The 12,651-nt window shown below is 43.3% G+C and overlaps 1 protein-coding gene across 7 annotated transcripts in view; it reads right to left on the bottom strand.

Annotated features, from left to right (window-relative positions):
• The window catches only part of ZNF536 (zinc finger protein 536), a 422,190-nt gene that overhangs the window by 88,554 nt on the left and 320,985 nt on the right, over window positions 1–12,651 (bottom strand). The gene's annotated exons all lie outside the window — the stretch shown is intronic.

Raw genomic sequence — 12,651 nt, 5'->3', positions numbered from 1 at the left:
TGAACCTTAACTCATTGTCACCTCTTACTGTGGGGTACAGAGCCCACTGTGTATAACATTGCTGTTCATAAACATTGTATTTTCTTTTTATTAAACACAAGGTGCTGGATATTTTTGCTATGCTTCCCTGTAACTTACATCAACATATTTGGTGAGGCCTTTTTTCATGGTTAATTTTCACAGTGGCATAAAAAACAAACAGGATTCATTTTGTAAGTATGTTTATCGTCATTTAGTTTCAAATGTGATGCCCTCCACTAAATGTTTTTCACAAGGATGCAGCAAAGCTATATATATTAGCTATATATATTACACTTTCCTTGTTATATGTTATCAAATGCACATGTAATCATTGGTAGTGGAGTCTAATAGAATTGCACAGTTCTGGAGTGTTACAGTGTAACAAAGGTTAGTGAAAAGGCGGAATTAATGGCCACGTTGTTTTTTAATTGAATAAACGCAGATTGCACAATCAAGAATCTCAAAGAGTTTTAATAAAATCTGGAATTTAGGATTGTATTGCACACACACACACACACACACACACACACACACACACACACACACACACACACACACACACACACACACACACACACACACACACACACACACACACACACACATACAAACACACATGTGACACACAAACACACACGTGGCACGCACGCACTCACACACACACTCACACACATTCACACTCACACGCATGCACACTCACTCAAACACGCACTCACTCACACACACACACGCACGCACTCACATTCACTCACACACACGCACACTCACACACACTAAAAACTGGCATGATAATAGAAGCAGATTTAGCAATGAAACATTGCTAGTAATGTTTATATTATTAGCACATTTTGTCCCAGTTTGGCCTCGGGAAGCCTTTGATACACGCGGTCTTTAATACCACACCAATATGGACCTTCTATTGTAACAATGCAAATTCTGCTTCATTTCTATTCTAAACCTCTGCCAGTAACATTCATTAACTCCTTGTGTTCTACAGTCCTCAAGCCCGGCCAACAGGTCAGGTTTTCGGGATATCCCTGCTTCAGCACAGGTGGCTCAACTCCAGTCCTCAAAGACTGAGCCTCTAATTGAGTTACCTGTGCTGAAGCAGGGACTGAGTTGGGGGGTCCTGAGGACTGGAGTGGAGCCCCCCTGTTCTGTTGGACCCTGCAATGCGTAGCAGCCCTGTCCAAGGGGTTAATTCTATTTGAGTCAGTGTGTGTGTAATATATATACAGTGTATATATATATATATATATATTGGAGTCCACTCCCCAAAAAGAATTAGACTTCAATTCAGTTACTGCCAAAAATATGAATATGCTTTAAAAGACGGGGTAGCATGTTTCCATTAGGGTTCTATAACTCTTGTACTAATAGTAACTCAAATCGTGCTGCATGTGATCTGTAGACTTTTATAGTTAATCCTTTTGCTGCTGGAAAGACATATAAAGCCATGTATTGTATTGCAGTTTGCTCTGACCAGCAGGACCATTACGCGCCTTAACACCTACGGAGTTATTTGCAGAAAATGAAACTCCGATAAGTGCATTTATGGATCTAACCGGTTGTTTTCGCACAAGGATGTGCACCTCGCTATTAAGCTCCTATAGCATGTCTAAACGGTGTGAAAAGGGACGTTTTTAAGGCGATTTGGTTCCTGCAATTCCATGCAGTATGTAAATTGTGTATGCCAATAAGGCAAACTTTTAAAATGACATATTATATTATTATAGGGTATTTATTAAGCTGCGAGTTTACAGATCGCCAGCCAGATATCTTCCCCTAGTGGGGAGGAGAGAAAGGGAAGGGGGAAAGAGGAGGTCACGGGGAGGAGAAAGGAAGGGATGGAGGAAGGACGAGAGAGAGGGAGGGAGCGAGAGGGGGAGAGAGGAGGGAGAGAGGGAGAAGAGGGAGGGAGAGAGAGGGGGATAGAGGAGGAGAGAAAGGGAAGGGGGAAAGAGGAGGTCATGGGGAGGAGAAAGGAAGGGATGGAGGAAGGACGAGAGGGAGGGAGGGAGGGAGGGAGAGAGAGGGAGGGAGAGAGGGAGAAGAGGGAGGGAGAGAGGGGGAGGGGGAGAGGGAGAGAGAGGGGGAGAGAGGAGGAGAGAAAGGGAAGGGGGAAAGAGGAGGTCACAGGGTGGAGAAATGAAGGGATGGAGGAAGGACGAGAGAGAGAGGGAGGAGGGGGAGAGAGGAGGGAGAGGGGTAGAGGTAGGGGGAGAGAGGAGGGAGAGAGAGAGAGAGAGGGAGGGAGGGAGGGAGGGAGGGAGAGAAGAGGGAGTGAAGAGGAAGAGAGGAGGAAGAGAGGAGGAAGAGAGGGAAGGAGAATTTAGGAGAGTATCCATTGATATATATAGAGTACCACCAAATAGATGACCTTATATGCCATGTAGGGAGATAGCTGTGAAAACCCCTGACACACCTGGGATATATGCTAATTTATGTCATGTATATATATTTACTATATTGAGGTGTGCCTGCAGGCATCACCCCAGATTGTCTATTTGGACGTATAAGCCAATAGGTACTCTCCTAAATTGCTCTCCCTCTTCCTCCCACTCCTCTCCAATAAATGCCCTATTTCGGGGGGTGAGATTTCTGTCAGTTTCCATCCAGGACGACAGCAAATCGGGTGAGAAAAGCGCGTGCAAATGAGATGCCAAACCATGCGAGGATTTAATACATAGATAATTCTAATGAATAGGATAGATTTTTCTCTTTCCGAATCTGCATTGACAATATCAGCACACATGGCATACGTCGCAGCCGCGCATCGATACTGTACTGCCAAACCGGCTTCATGTAACTGGTCCAGTGCTGGTATTCCAACCCAAACTCCTTCACGTTCTGGCTAGCAATAGTCCTGTACCTACAATGGATAATGGCAACCTGGGAAACCGGAACTGGGTCCCAGTCCCACGATGACATTGAGCCCAGTTTGCAGTACTGTGATGATATGAACAGCATCATTATTATTACTCAGAGTGTTAAAGGAAAGGTCCATCATTTTCTGCTAATAGCTCCGTTTCTGCTGGAAATGATTCCTGCGTGACCCTTCCTAGCAAAGAACCAAAAATGGGCAGAGAAGGCGCTCTCTGCTCAAACACAAATGGCAAATGTATCAGTGGCAAAAACCAGTTTACTTTGCCGCACTGCGCCATTCTCTGCCTGGGGTTGTGTCCAGAAAGAATTTCTTACATTTTTGTTACTGGCTCTGGAAATCTGTTACCACCGCGTGTCTGGCGCATCACTTTGAAATATGGGACACCCAAGTGTGGCGCCATTGGATTCAGAATGTTTATACTTTAGATTCACCCAGAAGTTCCAGACCCTGAAATAAGTGTTTTGCTGGAGAAACACCTGTACTCAAAAAGGAGCACACCTGAAATGTATGCTAATAGGATATGCAAGGTATATTGTTATGATGTCTATCAACATATCTCCCACGTACTGTATGTCCTCTTCTATATTTTGGCACAGTCTGTGCGAGTTGCTTGAAGGTTGGTTTCAGGGGATACTATATATCTCTAGCTCTATATCTCTAGCGACTATGGTAAAATAGCATTTTCCTCTATATTTCAGTGTCTGGAACTTCTTAGCTAATTGAATGTCAGCTAAAGATTGGTTCATTTCCACTCTGGAGTTGAACTACGCTATATGTGGTGGTGAACGTAAAAAAATAAAATTGACATGGCTGCTGGTTGTCATCCAATAGAAAGCCACGGTGCCTTCCTATTGGCCTGTGGAAGAGGTGAGCTGGTAGTCATTTTGATTTCCTGAAAAGAAGGGCACCATAAATTCCAACTCTCCCTACTTAGCAGGAACACCACATGTTTTGGGTCCTGTAAGACCAGCTGTACCTATTAAACATACTTTTTGTGGTGTACTGCACCGACACACTTTATTCGAGCAAATACCCGGTATGTACCTGGCAGATACCTGGAATGCGCCACTCCTGACCTCTGACAAGCCCCGTTGCATTTGCCTTCCCAGCCTGGGTTCATGCCTGGCTGATGGGCGGCTGATCTGTTAAATGATAATGATTAGGATTTAATAGGCTGCAATGCTTCGCGTGTCTACCAGATGGCATAAATTCATGAATTGTAATGCAGTTTATATATATATACTGTGCAGTATTGCAGCCAGAGGGAATAAAATGCTTCAATCCCTGCTTGGAAAATAACTCAATGCACTCGGGCAGAAAACAGTCACAAACCTCAATACACCCGGGTATACCCGAATTCGTGGGACTAGCCAAGCTCGAATAAAGTGTGTCGCCAGTGTATTAAGCTCCAGAGATGGGCGACGTCCGTAGGAATTTTTTTGAAGTGTCTCCATCCAGCATGAGCAGAGGAAATACAGTGGTATCTATTGTCATGCAGAAAACGATGGAGTGTCCTGACAACAGCTACGTTTAAGGTACATTTCTTGGGAACCAGAGATCCACCACAGTTAAGAATAGTGTGTTAAGCTCCGAACATCCTTCCCACCCCCCTATTCCCAATTTGGGGAAAAAAATACAACAACTAAAGACAAAAAAGCTAATGGGGGAGGTAGGGGTGGCTATTTTAAAGTTGAGATAGATGATAGAGGAACCCCCAAGTTTCCTGTTGTTTACGCTAGAGTAGACTGGTTCCAAAGCAATAAGTAACCCAGAGGCAATCCAAGTCGTTCTTTTCTTCTTCATTTTTTTAAATACAGAATTGGAGCAGGGGGTCTCCGGAACAGAACCCCATTAATTTCAGCTCCGGGGACCCCCTGCTTCCAGAGATACAGACCTCTGCAGGGGGTGCCGGTATCTCCTGCAGTTTTCAGCGTCCTTTTCACGTGTGCCAACGCACCTGATGACGTCACGGCTTCCTATTGGCCCGCAGGGCGCGGGAGCTCTGAAAAGCGGCCATATAGCGAACCCTGGAGTGGCTACTGGTACCCTCTTTGGAGGTCTGTATCTCCAGAAGCATGGGGTCACCAGAGCTTAAATGAATGGGGTTCAGCTCCGGAGACCCCCTTACTTCATTCCTGTATTTAAAAAATAAAAAAGACGGCTTGGATTGCTCTTTAAGACTATGAGACGGTAGTCACAACACAGCTCTGTGACCTGCTGCCACGTTATCCTCCCACAGCAGACAGAGAAACCTGGACCGAGGAAGATTAGAGGCGAGCGGAACATTTAACCCCATTTGGGAATTCGCTGAGTATCAGTCATTCGTGCAACGTGAAACATTTTCCAAGAATATCAACATTTGCACAAAAAACGTCAATATTTCAGTAATTACCATTTGATTGCACATTGACAATAGGTTCCTGCTGCTTGAACTATTCTTAATACTGTACCCTTGTAATTTATAGGGAAAATAAATAAGGCACGGGGCACCCTATACAGTTGAACGATTGAGCCGCCAATGTTTTTCTAATGGGGGGGGAAGACTCTAGCAATTTGTAGGGTCACAAAATGTTGCCTGATTGTAAAATGAGCAAAAAAAGCAAGAAAAAAGAAATATATCTGGTAATGGAAAAGAATTTCAGAAGACACTATTGTTACGGTATACGTGTGCCATAGCACATGTACTAAAATGATCATTTAGTCTTGCTTTACGCTTACGTCTGAAAAGATTAATTGTTCATACTGCTGTAGTATCAATCAACCCTCTTTCATGTGAAAATATGAGAAACTGTTAAAAAAAAAAAAATAACCAACAATCCACCATGGCCATTTCTGTGCTGGCATTATATTTAATTTTTTATAAATATTGAAGAAAAACGGATATTTCCCACGTTTTTCCCCCTCTTAAACCCCCTTTCCCCTCCAGATCTCTCCCTATCCGCCTAGTATATAATAATATACTGCAATCATTTTCCTCCATTCTTTCCGTGCTTTTTTTTTTTTTTTTAATTACAAATCTACACCTTAATTGAACATTAAGTGCCAATATTAAAATTCAAATGAGCTCGCCTATTGATGTGTTTAAGTGAGGTTACCTCAAAACACAATATGTGCTCCATAATAAATATGTAAAATATTCATTAGGTAGCCTTAAAGCATTGTTTGGCTGTCATTGTTTTTTTGTGTTTACCATAAACATACCTGATGTTATTTAGTCTTTATCTTATAATCCACCCTCCTTAAATATATATATATATATGTTTTTTTACATTTTACTTGGCACATTACCGCAATCCTTTTTCTTCTGAGGAATAATCTTCGCAAAATTAAAATTTTCAAATCTTATTCTCCATCATGATACATTTCTCTTTCAGAACACGTTGCTGTCACATCCTCCTACTGTGCCAGCTGTTCCGTGCGCCCGTCGCCATGGCGACCACTTTGAGTTGGTTGAATGTTGTGCCAGCAGACTGGGCACCTGTGTCTGCTCCGTTCAGTCACCTATACCTGCTATGCCAGCTAGTGTATCGGTTTATTTCGGTTCATTGCATGTATTTATTGGTATAAAGAAGGGATACATCAGCCCCCATGAGCATCTTTGGTGATGCACCAACACCAAATATATCTTAGATATACTGTACTATCTTAAAACCCCCGACTAATAGCACAGGCCCGTTGTAAGGCTTGAAGTAGAGCGAGTGTGGATAGACACGTTGTAGTTGTGAATGTACAGGCACTTGAAGGGGATCTGCCATTTGAAAGACTAACTTGCCTACCACCTAATTGTATTGTATGTCTTTATTTATATAGCGCCAAAAGTGTACTCAGCGCTTCACAAAGAATACAGTAAAGGGAATTTTAAAAATACAATAAGTGCAGCAAAAATCAGACAATGGGAAAGGAAATCCCTGCCCCGAAGAGCTTACAATCTAAGAGGTTTGAGGGGAAAATTACAGAGACAGCAGGTGAGGGAATAAGTGCTGTAGATGGGTGTTAAATGAAAAGGTTAACACCATTTAAAGGGGAAGAGATGGCAGGGAGGCGTGGGTGAGAGGAGGTGGCAGGGAGGCGAGGGTGAGAGGAGGTGGCAGGGAGGCGTGGGTGAGAAGAGATGGCAGGGAGGCGTGGGTGAGAAGAGATGGCAGGGAGGCGTGGGTGAGAAGAGATGGCAGGGAGGCGTGGGTGAGAAGAGATGGCAGGGAGGCGTGGGTGAGATCAGGTGTGTATGTCTGGCTTCAGGCTTAGGGGAGATCCCCAGCAGCAGGAAGGAGTAGATAGAGGGTGTGAATAGAGGATTTGTGGGGGTGCTTTTTATTGAGGGGTAAAGAAGATGGAGATATATGAATAGAGTTGGAGACATGGGGCTGGTAGAAAGAAATGTGTATTTTGAAAAGAAGCGAGGTCAGAGCAAAAATAAATAGTAGCAGCATCATGGCAGCAGTAGTTGAGTGCTGAGATGTGTGGTCTGGGACAGAAAATGTCCACTAATATGAATGATTCCCAGTATGTTGTGTGACTGTGTATAGCCGCGGTGCGCAAACTGGGGGGCGCGAGACTGCTTGCGGGGGGGCGCGCGGTTTACAGAAGCCCAGCGCGCTTCCCGAAGGCACTTAAATTAAGTGCCGGGGGAGCTGCAGGACCTCTGTAAATCTTTACTTACCTTGGCTCCACATGCGTCACCATGGCAACGCGGTGTCCGAGGTCATGTGACGTCACGTTGCCATAGCAACGTGACGTCATGACGCCGGAGCCGAGGAAAGTGGTTTTGAAAGGGGGTGCGGGGTGAGGTGACCGCCGGCGAGGGGGCGCAGGAAAAAAAGTTTGCGCCCCCCCTGGTGTATAGTACGCTAAAATTACTGCATAAGAACACAAACATTAGTATTCCAAACAAAATGTAAAAACAAAAATTGACACATGCAAAACTCCCTACTCCCTACTCCCTACTCCCTACTCCCTACTCCATACTCCCTACTCCATACTCCCTACTCCCTACTCCCCTAATTAATTATTGTACAGGCATACTGAACTTTACAAAAAACAACAAACAGTTTTACATAATGGAATCTGGACATTCATAAATCAAAGTACTATTCGTTTTTATACCATCCGTATCGATCATCAGATTTTATTATATCTATAAAATAGCAAAAATAAATGATACATAATTATATATATATATATACACACACACTTAGTTACGTTATGTATATATACATAACACAATGGGGCTTGAGAAAGGAGCGGGAGATCCGAAACGTTGCTCCTTTCTTCTTGGGTTTATCCCCGATGCTTGCAGATGAATTAAACCTGATATAATATTGATCAAATCTGGTGAGTGCTGCGGATTTTTCTTTTTTGTATATATATTGAAGAACTCATTTATTCTGCACTATCGCAACTGGACTAACACGGCTACTTCCTTTTTATATATATATATATATATATATATATATATATATACACACACACACACATATCTAAAAGACAAGAAGCAGATGCACATGCCCCATAGTGTATTATCATTTAATACATAGATTAAACATACATTAAACTGGAGATAATACACTATGGGGCATGTGCCTCTGCTTTTTGTCTGTTAGATTTGTCTGGAAACTGGTTCATTCCACAGAAGCTGCTCAGACCCCAAGATACAGTTTTGGCCATATACACTATATCCCTTTTAAAAACACTTGGACTTTGGTTGTGTTGATTTATATTCCTGATTGTTTGGATTTATATTTTATATATATCTTTTAGCACTGAGTTTCCTTTATGTTGTGATATATATATATATATATATATATATATATATATATATATATACACACAATATATATATATATACATACATACATACATACATAGAGAGAGAGAGAGAGAGAGAGAGAGAGAGAGAGAGAGAGAGAGAGAGAGAGAGAGAGAGAGAGAGAGAGAGAGAGAGAGAGAGAGAGAGAGACTCAAACTGACCCTGCTTTTGCCAAAGTTAAAGAATTATTGATGTATTTTTCTTGCTCAATGATGGGAACGGATTCTCAATTGAAAGCTAGGAAGTGTCCACATGCATCACCAGACTCTTACAAAAACATGGTCATTCAGAAGGTCCAGCCATGCATACAGTCTGGGACACAGACATGGGCAGGAAGATGCTCGCGAGGTCACAGGATCTCTCTGCAGAGGCTAAGTATTAGATACTATCGTGGCAAACAATAGTTAAACCCAAAAGCGCCAATTTCTGTTCGCATACAAGATTTAAAGAGCGGATTAGGCTGTGTAAATGTCGCCCTATCTCTGATGAATACCCAGGTGTTGCCAATAGTGTAATAATGCATACAAATAGATGCCACACTCGTTAATCAGAGCGTTTATTCTGGTAAATTACATAGCACGGTGAAAAGCACTTTTAAAAGAGCAGTTCCTCTTACTTGTTCATTTTGTGCCCCCCATTTTTTTTTACAGGTACGGAACCAGGGTTCTGCTGAGAGAAACATCCCTATTTTCAGCATCGGGGACCCCCCGGAGCCCGAAATACTTAACAATGATATTACCGGGTTTGAATCTCCCTCAGGGGAAACACAATGGCTGCCAAATCTTAGGCCAATAGAAATCTGCCACATCATCAGCTGTGGCTTCCTATTGGATGACCATTTAAATCCCCTTTAAAAACCAGGAAGTGATACAGGTAACTTCACCAGTAAGTACCTCAGAACTGGGGGTTCCCCGTAGCTGAGAATAGTGCACTTCAGCTCTGGAGGACCCCCAGTTCCAATCCAGTAAAAACAACAGAGGGGACTGAGGGTCGATTGCTCCTTTAACTCTGCTGCGTACTATCCCTAAAGACTGTGTGGCTCATGCCTGGACAAGTACAGATGTAGCCCATTGCTGCCACTAACACATCAATATTGTAAAAAACATGTTAGAAGCAATCCAAGGCAGCAGAGGGTCTCCGGAGCTGAACCCCATTAACTTTAGCTTCGGGACCCCCGGCTTCCGGAGATACTAACCCGTGAATCAGGTGCCAGTAACCGCTCTCCTCGGCTACCAGGGTTCAGAATATGTCTGCTGTTCAGATATGTCCCGGCCAATAGGAAGCCGTGACATCCTCGGTGCAGCTTCCTATTGGCCCATGTGATGTGGGTGCGTCAAACTTGAAAGCCCTGCTTGCTAAGCCAGAGCACCTACTTCAGAGCTAAGCATCTCACTAAGCAGAGGGTCCCCGGAGCTGAAATGAACAGGCAAATCTACGTAAGTACCAGCATTCACTGTCTAATAGCCTGTATGAAGACAGTAATCAAACCCTGTGGCTCTGCTCCTTGTGCTCGTGTGGAATGCCTCGGCATTCATACAGGCTATTAGACAGTGAGGGAAATGGAAGAAGTTCGGCGCAACTGCGCATGTCTGAAATGAAGATCCCGGATGAATTTTTTGAAGATACATCCGGGAGCTTCATTTCAGACATGCGCAGTTGCGCCGAACTTCTTCCATTTCCCTGAACGTCCCTGACGGTGGCACGCAGGAGTAGGCGAGGAGAGTGGGCCCCAGACCGGAGGAGTAGGTGATGTAACACTATTTCCTCCTGCACCGGTCAATTCCGTGGCCCTGCTTAGCTCCCTCATACCTACTCCAGTGTCTGATTACTTTCTAGACCTGTGTAATCCACCGAAGCGCACGACAGACTCCCTGGTACTTATTAGACAGTGAGTGCTGGTACTTACGTATATTTGTTAGTACTATACAGGGGAATAAGGGTCCCCTTTGGTTCCGTGCACCCTGCAATTGCATTAATTTAACACTATCAGAGTGCTGTCTATCGTCCCCTTTTACCCTGAAAGGAACAGGGTTCAGCTCTGGAGACCCCCTGCTTCAATTCTATATATTGATTTATTTATTTTACATCGCTGTCTTGGGTTGCTACTTTAAATGACATCTGCAACGAATCACTTAAAAACACGTCAACATTTGTTTCAATAGTGGCGCTTCAGATCTCAGGTGAAATGACCCACCAGCACTGACGCAGTCGCGTTAACGGGTGACCTAACAGTGGCTACAACTGTAATTCAAAGTGTGTACGGTATCCATTTCTTTGTATTAATACAGTGTTGTGATTGCAATATGGGACAGTAATTTCCTTGGATAATTCAGTATTTACAAGAAGAGTACACTGAACAGCTTGATACAGTAAGTAAATATGTTTTGGATAAGGCCACCACTATCCATTACCAATGGTGTATTCTGAATCTAATTAGCTTTACTCTCACTGTGCCCCCTATCTGTGGAAGCAAAGATTGAAATGTTCAGAATATAATCAGAAGGGTCTTTGTGTTTACAAAAAGAAACACCAGTGTGGACATCGGCAGTGACACTTAATCAGCCACTATAGCAGCCAAGAAGGCTGAACGTGGAGATAAAAACACACAATGTCATCCTTCTTCTTGTAGGCAGTTGCTACCCTTCCTCGTCTTCGCCTGACTACCAACAGAAAGCAAAGTAAGAGCAAAGTAAGAGCAGGTGTAAAACAGTGCTAGACTTATAGATTCCCAAGACTGTGCCTCTGGCCATTGGTAAATACTGCAATTTACATAGCTCCACCCTTTATTACCCAAATAGGTTCTTCTCCGTACAGAAAACCTCACAACGGAGATCTCCAAGGATGAAAGAAAATAATACACAGAGCTCACCAGGGATCAGCATAAAGGTATTTAGTAAAATTAGTTTAAAGAGCATTTGAACACTTACAATTAAAAATACATTCATGGATACTCATAAGGTAGCCAAGAACAGCCATCCGAGAGTTAGCGGCCAGCATCATCCACAGGGCTCCGAGCGCTGGAGTCTTCGGTCATACAATTTTATCAGAGCGTTCGTGCTGAGTCTCTCACCGGGTTGGCACATCCAATGGATACTAGCGCACTACCTAAAGGCGTACTACGAAATGTGACCTCAACGCGTTTCGCACCTCCAGCACACGGAGCCCTATGGATGATGCAGGCTGCTAACACTCGGAGGCTGCTCTAGGCTACCATATTAGTGTCCATGAGTATTTTTTTAATTGTAAGTGTTCACATGCTCTTTTACTGGTTTTGCAATGTACTTTTATACTGATTCCTTTGTGCACTCTGTCTATTGTTTTCCTCTCCGTAAAAATGTAGATTTTCCTATGTATTTCCACAAAATATATCAGGTATAAAATCTAAGGATGAGTCACGTAAGAGGTTCCCTAATTTTTCCCTACACTTGACGCCCTACTGATGCCTTAATTACGCTGCGCACAGCTGTCAAAGTCCAATGATCAAAATGCGCAAGATTAATCATTCTGATTTCAATAAATTAGGCTTCATGAGTATCGGAGGCAGGTATGGTATCTAAACCATAAGGTATCTAAGCCAACTCCAGTCCCCAGGGGCCACCAGCAGGTCTGGCTTTCAGGATATCCCTGCTTCAGCACAGGTGGTTCAATCAGTGGCTCAGTCTTCGACTGAGCCACTGATTGAACCACCTGTGCTGAAGCAGGGATATTCTGAAAACCCGACCTGCTGGTGGCCCTGGAGGACTGGAGTTCTCTACCCTGATGTAAGGAGATCATAAAGCTGTAAATAAGAGAGACGCACATCAAATGATCAAGACTCAATCAAACCTGTTTTATAGGATAAAAAGGAATGGTAGGAAAACTTACTGCAACAATAGATCAAAAATTATACCAACGGTGTTAGCCATTTAAAAATACAGTCAATTAACTAATCGCTCTT

This window comes from Ascaphus truei, chromosome 19 (genome assembly GCF_040206685.1).
Source record: "Ascaphus truei isolate aAscTru1 chromosome 19, aAscTru1.hap1, whole genome shotgun sequence".
NCBI lineage: Eukaryota > Metazoa > Chordata > Amphibia > Anura > Ascaphidae > Ascaphus > Ascaphus truei.
The sequence above is the reverse complement of the archived record's forward strand: the minus strand, read 5'-3'. Positions and strand labels throughout refer to the sequence as shown.